The sequence below is a fragment of the Nyctereutes procyonoides genome, unplaced genomic scaffold, assembly GCF_905146905.1.
Source record: "Nyctereutes procyonoides isolate TBG_1078 unplaced genomic scaffold, NYPRO_anot_genome, whole genome shotgun sequence".
NCBI lineage: Eukaryota > Metazoa > Chordata > Mammalia > Carnivora > Canidae > Nyctereutes > Nyctereutes procyonoides.
The window spans coordinates 5,575,348-5,588,456 of record NW_026575035.1 but is presented as its reverse complement, the minus strand read 5'-3'; positions in this window follow the sequence as shown (position 1 = coordinate 5,588,456).

Here is a 13,109-nt window from a genome sequence, read left to right as displayed (position 1 = left end):
ATGGCAGGACCATCTCTACCGAGCAGGCATCACAGCTTCTGTTCTGCTAAAGGTGGGCTGGGTGCTCCCTTTTGGGTGTGCATCCTAAAGCATTCTGCACTAAATATCTTCCCTCCTAATCTCAGAGTCTGATTCCTAGGGAAATCAACCTGAAACAGCATACAGAATTCATTTATATTATTTTGATGAAATTAATCAATCCTGCAGATTACAAGATCATCAAAAACAAAATTGGTGAAAATCAGATTTATGAGGTGTAGATTACAATACCATCAGAAGTCAAACTTATAAAAATAATCTAACAAAATTATTGATGTTGAAATGTTGAAAACCATGAAACGTTTCTGAAATTTATCTTCAGATAAATTAAGGTACCGATTACAGCATGGACGAGAAGGCAAAGAAAGCATGGAAAGTGTTGACAAAGTCGAATTACAGATGGAAATAGTAATGGAAGTGAAAAAGCTGGTGAGATCTGAGTTTTCATTAGAAAAAGTTACCTAGGGGCACCTGGGTGCTCAGCCAGTTAAGCAACGGACTCTTGATTCCATCTCAGATCATGATCTCAGGGTAGGGAGATGAGCCCCAAGTGAGGCTCTGTGCTGGGTATGGAGCCTGCTTGGGATTCTGTTTCCCTCTGCCTCCCCTAAAATAAAAAAAATTTAAAAAGTTATGATAGTTAAGGATTTTGTAATGGAAGAATCCTGGATGACAAACTTCTAGCTTCCCCTTTTCACACTATTTCTCTTTTTGCTGATGTTTTCTTCTCTTCTTTAGCCTCTCTGCATGCTCCTACTTGTTCTATAAGATGTAGTAACATTACCACCTTCACCCCTCTGTAAACATTTTTATAACCTTCTCAGGTAAAATTAAGGACTTCTTTACATGTTTTACTGTTTGTTGTTTATACTGAATATTTATAGCACTTATTTCAATGCTATAAATTATTGCTTATTGCCAATTAGAATGAACCCAGAAGAGCAGGTACAAGTTGGGTTCATTTTGCATTCCCAAGATTCAAGCAAATTCCTGGCAATTATTAGGTGATCAGTAGTGATTTCTAAGTTAGACAGAAGATTAGTCACAGTTGTGAATTCTTTTTTGTTGGTAAAGCTCAAAAAGCAAAAAAGCTGAAGAGAATATATTTACTTCTAATTCAGTGGATTATTTTTAGCTAATGGTAACATTATTATTATAAGATAATCAGTTTATCACATTAACTTTTAAAAGTGAAAATAGTAAAAAAAATCAACTTTTTTAAAGGATTTTATTTATTTAATTATTAATGAGAGACACACAGAGAGAGGCAGAGACATAGGCAGAGGGAGAAGCAGGCTCCTCCCAGGGAGCCTGATGCAGGACTCCATCCCAGGACGCCATGATCACAACCTGAGCAAAAGGCAGATGCTCAACCACTGAGCCACCCAGGTGCCCTTCAACTTACTGCTAATAAGTGGAACATTATCACCTAATCCCTGCTATATTATTAAATTGTGATCTTTTTCAGAGACTTTAAGACAGATTTCATCAACTTATTTTTCATATTTTAAAATACAAACTTTGTTAAAAAGATATTTTGCAGCACGAATGTATTATATTTTATATGGCAAAAAAACCATCAAGACACAAAGGGTTTTTTATTATATTAGGGGTTTGTGCTCATTTAATCTAAATTGTAATTCACACAAGTCATTCACCTGCTTATACCAGACATTAGGGCTGCAGGCAGGTTAGTAGATAGTTACAATATTGCCTGTTTATTTTTTAAAGCTATGGAATGATGTTGATTTAATATACTGATAATTTAGGAAAAACATGTAAAGCCCATTTACCCTAAGATAATGATAGTAAAAGAGAGAAATGAAATTAGGTTATATTATTGATTATTTTATTTATAAGTCATTGGTGCCCTTGTACTGCATAATAATTCAATTTAAATATAAATGTAAAGATCTAATGAGCAGTTATCTGGCAGATGAATAAGATCAGAAACACAAATCAAAACGTAGTGGTGTGTATCTAGAAAAACACTGATCTTAATCTAGGGTTGGTTTGCTTTGTCTACAGAGGAAAATCTGAAATGATTTCATTTCATAATCCCATTTCATAATCCCATCACAAGACACACAGCATGACAGCATATCTGCAGGATAATGAAAGTATTATGCTACAGAACTGCTGTAGAATCGCCTCTACATTTCTTTACCAATATGCAGAAAATATTTTTACCATAAAATATATCATGATAATTCTTGAATAAAAATAAAATTAAGGGGAATTTTAATATAAAGCCTATCTAATACCTCACAAATATTTATTTTAGACCTACTAGGTTCAAAGAATGAACTAATGTCCTAAACTGAATTTGGACAGAAATACAAAAAATAAAGAAAGTACATTTTTGTTCTTAAGGAGTTTGAAATTTAGTGAGGATAATTGACAAGTTATTAATATTTATGACAGACAAAGCAGTAAGTTAGGATGCAGTGTACCATAAAGATTATGGCTCAGCCTATATTCAAATGTGGGCTCTAGTGTGCAGTATCTGTAAAATTATTGCAGCTTCTTCTTGTGTATCAATTTCCTCATCTTTAAGCAAAATAAAACAAAACAAACACAGACAACTGAGTGATTATACTATTAACATTGGGTAGGCTATGATAAGGATGAATTGAGAGAGTTTCTAAAATGTGATTATCATGGAATCTGAGGCTTAGAAAATACTAAAAAGAATATTCACAACAATTATTAGAGGTACGCAGGATGAAGCCTGAGAGCACAGATTTAAAGAATCAGTAATATCTGATTATGATTATTGAATGTTTAGTTCAAAATCATGATCTAAGGCAAGTATTAGATATTTGTCTTAAATATATTTTGACATCTACATATTCCTTTCCAAGTTTCTTAGAACATGTTCTGGAGAAAATTCTCTTTAAAATATCATCTTAGAAAATAATGAAGTTCTTCTTCATGCTATTTATGATAAATCATCTTCATAATGCTGTCATATGATTTTCAAGGAATAAATCTATTTTTCTAAATAGTTAAATAAAATCTCAGGTTAAAATGTGATCCCCAAAACCCGGTATTGATCATAACTCAAATGCATACAGGAAATCTTTTTTTTTTAAGATTTTATTTATTTATTCATGAGAGACAAAGTCGGAGAGGCAGAGACACAGGGAGAATCAAGCGCCATGCATGAAGCCTGATGTTGGATTTGATCCGGGATCATGCCTTGAGCTAAAGGCAGACACTCAACCACTGAGCCATCCAGGCGTCCCCATACAGGAATTCTCAAAAAAATATTGCCTATGCTTTTTTTATATGGTACTCTAAAATGATAATGCTATTTTCATATTGTGGTAAAGCATTGCAATAGGAAATTCCATAAACTCGCTAAAGGAACTGCTGACCAACATTTTACAAACATGAATAGAAACATAATCATTGAACTAAGAAATGAAAAATAATCATCTGTGTATTGTATAGAAAAAAGCATTTTGACATTATAAACAATAATTAAAGGGGATATACAATATCTACTTTAATACGTATTTCTATTATTATATAAGATACATCTGGCTAAAAAGAGAATGATAGATATGCAAGGAAGTGGTTAATCCTCATCCAAGAATTAATAGTGCACCTGAACCAGGTAGCTAGCATGACCCCGAGTACACACCCCAAGGGTCCAAATTTTATGTGGCAATCTTTAAGATCCAGACAGTCTGAGTGACATAGTCTGTGTTCTTGCTGCCCTAAGTGCCATAAATAATTACACAAGTGCAATTGCAAGAGTGCTGTAAATGAGAATCACTCTAAGTTAATTCCTATAGGTTGAGAATTTTCTATAATTACAAAAAGCTCAGGGTGCTGGTCACATATAGATTTTGAGACCTGGCCAAGTATTCACAGCAATTCATTCTGGGCCAAGACTGCTTCCTGACTCCCAGGTGGATTCAGATAAGGTGAGATACAAAGAACAGCCTTTTCTAGGAAACCACCTGAAAAACTGCAAAATTATTTATTCACCTTGTGCATAGTAACAGCTACAAAATCCTGACATTTTGGTAGCAATAAGTATAAAAAGAAAGACTATTATTAACAGTTACATCTTAACAAATGAAATTACAATTCATGCAAGTGAAGATATTTTGTTAGGTTTTAAATAGCTTTTGAAAAAGTCATTTTAAAAAATTTGGCACAGAAAAACACATTAGGAAATTACAAAATTGGACAGTTTTGATTAGTGATATTTAGGGCTTTTGGCCATGCTGTTTTCTCTATCCAGAATACTCTTCACATGGTTAACATATTGTTAATAATTGATGTGTCCACTCTATGTCACTTCTTCAGAGACTTTCCTTGACTCTGTCCCCTGAGAGTTATCTTCCCTGTCGTTGACACAGTGTATCTCAACTAACGATCATTTTATTATTTGTTCATCCACCTCCTGTCTTGCCCTCTCTCCCATTTAGAAAGTAAGCTATATGAGACAAGAAATCATGTCCAATTTATTCACCATTGCACTGCTAGTGGAGCTACATGGAATGAAGCTTACATAAACAAGTGTTTGTTGAATTCACTAATTAAAAGAGAGACATTCAACTTCAGAGGTATTGCATACAGCAATACTTTGATCCCTAGAGCAACCACAAAAAAGTACTATGAAGAGCTGTCAATAAAATGACAGAGACAAAATGGAATATACTTAAAAATACTGAATTAAACTATCAAAGTAGAAATGAGAAAAGGAGGGAAAAAGAACATATTGGATGTATAAAAAACAAATACAAAATGATAAACACAGATCTATCAATAATAGCCTTTAACATAAATTAACATTTAAAGTTAGAGATGCTTGGGCTGAATACAAAGCAAGATCCAACTATACGTTGTCATACTTTAAAAATGAAGCCACAGATATACTAAAAATAAAGGATAGAAATATTCTTTAAAAATGCAATAACAAAAAATTATTGACTATGTTAATGAGACATTTTATAATATTAAAGATTCAATTAATCAAGAACACAACGATAATAAATCTGCATCATTTAATATCAGAGCTAAAAACTAAATGAAATAAATTGATAACTAGAGAGGGAAATGGACAAATTCACATTCATAGCTAGAGGAGATTTTGCACTCATCTTTTCATAATTGATAGAGACAAAAATCTATTGAGAAATAGACAATCAGTAAGGATAGAAGGGATGTAAACAAAATTATCCAATTTTATTTAATTGAGACATATTACACCTAATAACCAGATTAGGCCCTCTTCAAAACCAGATGGACCATTCACAAAGATAAACAATATGTGGTACCATTAATATGTCTTGATAATTTTCAAATTTCTGAAATCATATAGAATATGATTTCTGACTCCAACAAAATCAAATTAGAAACCAATAAAATTAGCATATCTAGGAAGTCACAGATATTTAAAGTTAAGTGGCATGGTTCTATAACCCTTAGGTCAAAGAAGAAATCACAAGGAAAATTAGAATACATTTGTGCTGAAATCTCATGAAAGCATAACATGTCTAAACTTGTGGAATGTAGCTACAGCAGTGCTTAGAAAAAAAGGTATAGTTTTAAATGCTTGTTTTATAAAACAAATGTTGAAAAACATAAGGAAGTACCCTTACTCCTTAAGAAGCTAGAAAAACAAAATAAAGTAAATCCAAAATAATTTAAAAAAATAACAAATACTGGAGGAAGAAAAATCAATGAAATAAGATGAGGCTCATATTCAAGAAAATTAATATATGCAAAAATTTGTTCTTGGAAACATTCATGAAATTGATAAACCCTTAAAGGATAATAAAGAAAAAATGAGAGAAAACACATAGTACCAACATAAGGGAAGAAAGAGTAATCATCAATATAAGTTCTTCATACATTAAAGTAAAACAGAAAATCATTAACAATTTATGGGAATATACAAAAATTTATAAGAAATGGATGTTTCTTTTAAAAATTTCTGTAATAGATATAAGAAGAACTATAACATTTAAGTAACCATATATTTATCAAAGCAATTGAATTCTTAATGCAAAACCTTCTTCCAGGCCTAGAAGACTTTAGTGGAAAATTCTATTAAGCATCTAAAGTAGAAATATGACTGGCTTTGTACACACCTTTAAGAAAATAAATGAGGACAAAATACTTCCCAATTTCCTTCTGAAGCCAGAATAACCCTGAGAGCTAACCTTGAAAAGGACAATTTAAGTAAAAAAGCTGACAGACATAGTTTTCATGAACACAGATGCAAAAATCCTGAACAAAAATATTTTCAAATAAGTCCTGACAATATATTTAAAGGATAATATATCACAAAGAAGAGAAATTTATCCCAAGAATGCAAGGTTGTTTTAACATTCAACAAATGTAATTCAGCACAGTAACAGGATAAAGGAGGAAACTCATCTGATAATCTCAGTAAATGCAGAGAAAAACTGGTAAAATTAATTTCAAAACTCTCAGAAAACAAAAGCAAGAGTGGAACTTCTTCAGTCTGCAAAGGCATGATAAAATATCAGTCATTTTCTTTTTGAGGAGCTAGTCAAAAATATCTATTCTTACCACTTCTATTCAAAATTTTACTGGAAGTTAAATCCAGTGGGCTAAAGTAAGAAAAAAAAAAAATAAATGACACAGAGCAGCCCAGGTGGCCCAGAGGTTTAGCGCTGCCTTCAGTCCAGGGCCTGATCCTGGGAACCCGGGATCTAATCCCACATGGGGCTCCCTGCATGGAGCCTGCTTCTCCCTCTGCCTGTGTCTCTGCCTCTCTCTCTCATGAAAAAATAAATAAAATCTAAAAAAAAAAAAAAGAAAGAAATGACATAAAGACTATAAAGAATGAAGAAAAAAGAAATTATTTCTGTGTATCAAGTAACAATTGGGAAATAAAATAAAAATACCATTTACAGGAATATCAAAATATAGTTAAGAAAAAAAATAAAATATATGCAAGACCCACATATTGAGTACCAAAAATATTTTGAGAAAAAAGTAGAGAGGAAAGATATACCGATGTATAGATTGCAAGACCCAATAGTGTTTATTCCCATACTGCTATACAATAGTGAATTTTCAGTAGTAGTGAATGTAATAAATGCAGTATCAATCAAAAGAGAAGAAGAAAGAGGGGAAGGAAAAGAATGAAAAGAAGACGAAGACAATATTTTTCAACATATACTTGTATTAAATGAATGTATGTCTTATGGCCCAACAATTTAATTTCTAGGGCGATAGCTAACTGGATATGTGCATGTGTTTTTTAAACAAGCTCTTTGGGAATGATGATAGCAGCACCACTAGTAATAGCTTCAAATCAGAGATTGCCCAATTGTGGTATGTATATGGAAGAGACTAGAATATTCTGCAACAATAAGATAAATGAGCCACATGCAATCACACAGTCACAAAAACATAACGCCAAGTAAAAGAAGTAAGGCACAAGAATATGTATTATAAATAAAAGTAAAAAACAGGCAATGTTGTTGGAGGTCAAAATAGTGGTTATGGCAGGTGAAAAAGGCATGCAGAGGGCTTTGGGCAATTGGTAATGTTTTATTTTTAATCTGGGTGCCATATAAATGGATGTCTCTTATTAAAATTAGTCCATGTGTTTACGACTTGTGTACTTTTTTTATACTGGCTACACTGCAATTAAAATGTTTAGAATTCAAAAATGAATGTAGGAATTTCTGCTTCTTGTCTGGAGGAAGCCATTGAGAATGGACTTTCTCTGCTACAGTAAAAATAATTAAAAAGAGAGAAAAGTGGATAAAGTAAATGCAACTACTGTTTTTAGGCATTGGAGAGCTGAAAATTCAAGATCATGATCCCTTAGGAAAAAAAAAAAATCATGTGATTCCTACAATCACCTCAGTTCCTTAAGTGAAGAAAACAACCAAATCCTGTAGGAGGTTGGGAAAGGACTCCAAAGCAAAGCAAAGTGGTCTCACTGAATTGAGGAGGCCAGAAGGCAGAGATCAGAGTTCAGGACAGCTCAGATGGCTGAATTTGCTAGGCTTATCTTTCTCCCCATACATCTGAGAAAACAACAACAACAACAAAAAAAAAAAAAAACAAAAAAAAAAACCTTGACCTATTTTATAGATGACCTCATTCACAGAATGTGTTCAATACTGAACACTCAAATTATTCTAGCTGATTCAATATATGTAAATCACATTTAATAATGATCAATAATTTTGTCAAGTGATAAAACAATTTAATATATATATATATAAAAAAAAAAAACAGAATCTAGCTTAGACTAGAAAAGCAATGGGCTTTTAAGGTATCTGAAACTGGCTTTGAATTTATTAAGGTTTTTTCCTTTAGGTCCAGAAAGCACACAGACCAGACAAACAATCTCCCCTTCTCCCCCTCCATTCCTACACCCCACACACACAATGGACCTTGGAGAACAGTGGCTTTTCTCTTAGTCTGACGGGATCTGCATCACCTGTAACATATGAATTAGCTGAGCCTCTGAGAGGCCCCATATTGACCTCAGTCATTTTGTTCAGCAATTCTTCAAAAGCAGGCCAGGGGCTCACTGCTGAACATGCTTGCAATACTGATGTTTGTGCTGTGGAAAATTTTAGGAAGGGAATTCTATTTCCCTGAGCAAGTTTCCAAGCACTAAACTCTCTTTCAAATAATAAAAGAGGTTAGAGACGAGCTTAAGGAACAGATTCAATTTTTCAATGTGGCGTTAATAGGGGCAAAGCAAAGAGACAGATTGCATTGACAAGGAAACAAAAATGGGTAATGGATTTAATAGTTTGAGTTCCAATGGAAGAAATAACATTGTCCATGAGGTTGTTGTATTTTTTTAAAAATGTGGCTGCCATTAATAGTTCATACAAGGACCAAAAAAAAAAAAAAAAAAAAAAAAAAGAGCTCATACGGTAGTATATAAATCATTAAAAAGTTCTTGGCAAAATTAAGTACAGAAATATTTGTTTCCTCTTATCTATTGCCTTGTTATTCATATCCTCAGTAATTTCTTAAGAACTCAGTATCATTGATGGTCATATTTGCTGCCTACTAACCTGAGGTTTTCAACTTCTAAAAACAAAAACATCAATAAGAGAAAACCCGGAGCTAATTTGTATGTTAGGATGATAACTTGTGGGGTTTTTTGGGTAAGTGTTGCATGAGGAAAATTGTTAGATTCAGTATATGATCAGATGGCTAGTCAAGGGACACTTCAGTTAATAGTTTTGTTAATTATTCCTGCTTGTTACGTAAGATATTGATGAAAGGTAACCAACTAAAAACTTTGAAAATCCCGTGAAATCGATGGGCCCATATACTAACTTATATGTGACAAAAAATTAGTACATAATTTATATGATGAAAGGAAATTTAGAGATATCAGATACAAACCCTTGCTTTAAACTGTAGAGTAATAATTAACTAGAGGGAATGATAACAATGTGCTAAAAGGTAGAGTTAAAATTTTCTTTCCAACCAAATGCAGAGAAAATACCTTGAATATGACAACTGATCCTAGCCCAGAAAAAGGCACAAGGAGTCCAATGGTATTGAATTTATACTACCAGGTAGATATTTGGAAGTGAATTCAGTTTTGTCAATGTATGAATGGTAATTGTGATTATTTTATGAGAGGCAGAGGGACAGAGAAAAGTGAGGCACAAAATTAATGTTAAAATACCTAATAAGAAAAGACAGACAATGGAATATTACAAATGAGAGAATTATTTTCAATCCTACTTCCTACAATATTTGTTCAGGTACTTGAGGAGATGTGCATCCACACTATGGAATGGTCTATCTGCTGGTTTCAATGACTTTGCCACAGTGTAATTTTTCTTTCAAAAGCAGTTAGATCAACTGATGAGCATATTAATGGAAACAACTAAAAGCAACAACAATTCAAGCATAAGAAATAGAGAAAAACCATATTAGATGTTCACTCAGCTTAAGTCTTAAAGAATGGGTGTTCGTCTGATCTGAATTTTCCATTGTAAGGATTTCTGTCAGTTTAGGATCATTAGAACTTACTAAACATCCCTTGAAGATCTACCATGAGAAGCATTTGCCAAAGAAATGTTATAAATAGAGCTTTATTTTTGAAAAGCTCTTTGAGAAACAAATAAAGAGCATTTTAAATTTCTTAGTCATAGAAGCACCTCTTCCATCCTAATGTATTGTGTTCTAATGTATTGTGAGCAGATATATTTTTCATGGAACTTTCAGTTAGCTTAGATGTATTAGCTAATGGGTGATTGTATCCCTCTATATACTTCACAGATGCTTCCAAACTTTACCAAAAACAAAATTAAAGAAAACAAAAAGTTTTATTTTCATAGCCACATTTCTATAGCGTAAATGTATTAAGACTATCACCTTACTTGAGAACTTAACTACAATTTGTGTGGAAACAGAAAACCAAGGATAAGAATGTTAATTTGGATGTTGTTTTTGTCATTTTGTTGGCAGAGTATTTTGGTGAAATTTTATAGGTTCACTGTATCATCAATTGGCCAACCAAGAGATGTTTCCGTAGATAATATTTTTAATTGACTTTGCCTGTTATGTCAAATATTTATAAGACATTGACTAGCTAAAAGACTTTTATTTAGTGACTAAATGTATCCCAATTTTTGCTATTCAAAAATATCTATAAGATCATTTTTCTTTTATTCTGAAGCCCTGTGACAGTCATTTATTGGTTTATGACTTCATAAAATCACTAACTAGTCTTCTGTGTTCTCTTGTTGCTTTGGATGGTAATATTACTCACATAGAGTTTTCTTTATTTTTCAGTTTTTTTGAGGTATAATTGACATAAAATTGTCTCTCTTTTTATATATATATATAGCTTCCATTTAGTGGGACGCCTGGGTGGCTCAGTGGTTGAGCACCAGCCTTTGGCCCAGGGCGTGATCCTAGAGTCCTGGGATGGAGTCCCACATCAGGATCCCTGCATAGAGCCTGTCTCTTCCTCTGCCTATGTCTGTCTGTCTGTCTCTCTCTCTCTCTCTCTCTCTCTGTGTGTGTGTCTCATCTGTGTCTCTCATGAATAAATAAAATCTTAAAAAAAATAAAGATTTCATTTATTTATCTGAGAGAGAGAGAGAGAGAGAGAGAGAGAGAGCATGTGGGGGTGAGAGGCAGAGGGAGAGGGAGAAGAAGACTCCCTGCTGAGCAGTGAGCCCCACACAGGGCTACATTCCAGGACCCTGGGACCATGACCAGAGCCAAAGATAGCTGCTTAACCAGCACTCCAATAAAATTGTATCTATTTAAAGTATACAATGTGATTATTTGACCTCTATATTTGCAAAATGATTACCACAATCAGGTTAATTAACACATCCATCATACACATACTTAAGTTTTTATGAACATGTAGGTATAGTGAGAGGGCTTAAGGTCTACTCTCTCAGCAAATTCAAGTATATCACACACTATAATTAACTACAGTCACCATATATGATAGAAACCCAGAGCTTGAACTCTTTGACTAGGATCTCCCCATCTCCCCTCATCAATCCTTTCCCATCCCCCTAGCCCCTGGTAAGCACCATTCTACTCTCTATTTCTAGAAGTTCCACCTTTTTTTTTTTTTAGTTTCCACATATAAGTGAGATTATAACTATTTGTCTTTCTCTATCTGGCTAATTTCACTTAATATAATGTGATTCATCCATGACTCTAGATTTGCCCATGTTGTTGCAAGTGGCAAGACTTCCATTTCATGACTGAACAATATTCCATTATATATTTTATTGTCTATATATACCACATCTTCTTTATGCATTCATCATCAATATAAGTTGTTTTACATATTTTGATTATCATGAATAATGCTATAATGAACATGGGAATGAAGATATCTTTTCAAAACACTGATTTCATTTCCTTTGGATATATACCTGGAAAAAGATTATTGGATCATATGGTAGTTCTATTTTAATTTTTGGAGAAATGTCAGTTCCATTCTACGTGGTGGTAGCACTATTCTACATTACCACCATTTATATTTGTTATCTTTTGTCTTTTTGATAAAAGCCATCCTAATTTCATTGTAGATTTGGTTTACATTTCCCTAATGATTAGTGATACTGAGAATCTGTTCAAGTACCTATTGGGCATTTGTATATCTTTTTTGGAAAAAAATGTCTATTCAAGTCCTTTGCCCATATTAAAATCAGATTATTATTATTATTATTATTATTGTTATTGTTATTTTGCTTTTGTGTTGTAGAAGTTCCTTATATATTTGGATATTAACTCCTTATCAGATACATGGTTGGTAAGTATTTTCTTCCATTCCATAGGTTGCTTTTTCATTTGGCTGATTGTTTCCTTTGCTGTGTAGAAGCTTTGTCGGTTTGATATAATCCTACTTGCTTATTTTTTTTTAATTTTGTTATTTTATTTATTTATTTATTTATTTATTTATTTATTTATTGGTATCATATCTAAAAAATCATTGCCAGGGATGCCTGGGTGACTCATCAGTTGAGCTCCTGCCTTCAACTCAGGGCGTGATCCTGTGATCCCAGGATCGAGTCTCACATTGGGCTCCCTGCATGGAGTCTGCTTCTCCCTCTGCCTATGTCTCTGCCTCTCTATATATATCTCTCATGAATAAATAAATAAAATCTCTTAAAAAAAATAAAAAATAAAGAAAAATAATAAAAAATCATTGCCAAACCAATTTCAAGAAGCTTCTTCCCTATGTTTTCTTCTCAGAGTTTATGGTTTCAGGTCTTACATTTAGGTCTTTAACTCATTTCAAGTTAATTTTTTGGGAATAGTGTAAGATACAGATCCAGTTTCCTTTTACAGGATATCCAGTTTTGGATACCAGTTTTGGATATCCAGTTTTCCAATACCATTTATTAAAGAGACTATCTTTTTCCTATTGTGCTCTTAGCAATCTTTTAAAAAAAATTATTGACCTATATATCCAGACTCTGATTCAGTTTTTTTTTTTTTAAGATTTTATTTATTCATGAGAGACAGAGAGAGGCAGAGACTCTGTGAGGGCGGAAGCAGGCTCTCTGTGGGGAGTCAGCTGTGAGACTCGATCCCAGGATGCT